The following is a 931-nucleotide window of genomic DNA, read 5'->3' on the forward strand; positions in this document are numbered from 1 at the left end:
CAATTGAAGCTGGATCGCACCATGGCAAAATCTTCCTTCACCAAGCAAGCAAACTTCCTGAGCAGAAAAGCTTCCAACATGACAGAGATGGAACTGCGAGAGGAATTCAAAAAGCTAACATCTGATGCCAGACATGTAAGTGATTCAAATGATGATTACAAAGCTGGACTATTAGCAGAGATGGAAGTTGAAGCTGGTGAACTTGATAAACGGCAAGAAGCTGATTTGGAAAAGACTATTGATGACTGTGAATCAAAATTAGAAGAAGTCAAAAAAATTGTTCAGTCTAATTTGTGGAACAAATATGGTCAAGATGAGCTCTATACTGCAATCCAAGAGGCAGAAAAGGCATGTAATGATGCTTCTGACATAAAAGTTTTAACTGTGAACAAAAGTGCATATGAAGTCCAACTGTCCTTTGTGGAGAATGTGATCCAGGAATCTATTAAACGTTTTGTGACCTGGGAAATATGGATTCCTGTAGAAGAGAGGGACAATATTGAAGACAGAATAAAACAGATTAAATTGATGAAAAATAAACTTCAAGCAAGAAAATCACAGTTTGCCATAGCACAAATGATCGCAGAGGAGAAGACTAAATCAGATACTGCTCAATCAGACCTTACATCTTTACCTATACTAGCTCCACCCGCACCCATTGTAAAGATCAGGCCCCTTTGTCTACCAAAATTTCATGGCTGTAAAAGAAACTTTCACAGATGGAGAAAAGACTGGGAAAGTCTGCAGAAGCAGGGAGAACCAAGTGGCTCAGTGGAAGTGAAAAAGTTTCAGTTGTTGGATAGTGTAGATGAAAGGATCTGTAGTGAATTACACCTGTCTGCTTATGATACTGCTGCAGATATGTTCCGAGTGATGGAAAATAGGTATGGCGACAAGTCAAGCATTGCTTTAGAAATTATTGAAGAGCTTG

Source organism: Cyprinodon variegatus, unplaced genomic scaffold, assembly GCF_000732505.1.
Source record: "Cyprinodon variegatus isolate N-32 unplaced genomic scaffold, C_variegatus-1.0 Scaffold962, whole genome shotgun sequence".
NCBI classification, from domain to species: domain Eukaryota; kingdom Metazoa; phylum Chordata; class Actinopteri; order Cyprinodontiformes; family Cyprinodontidae; genus Cyprinodon; species Cyprinodon variegatus.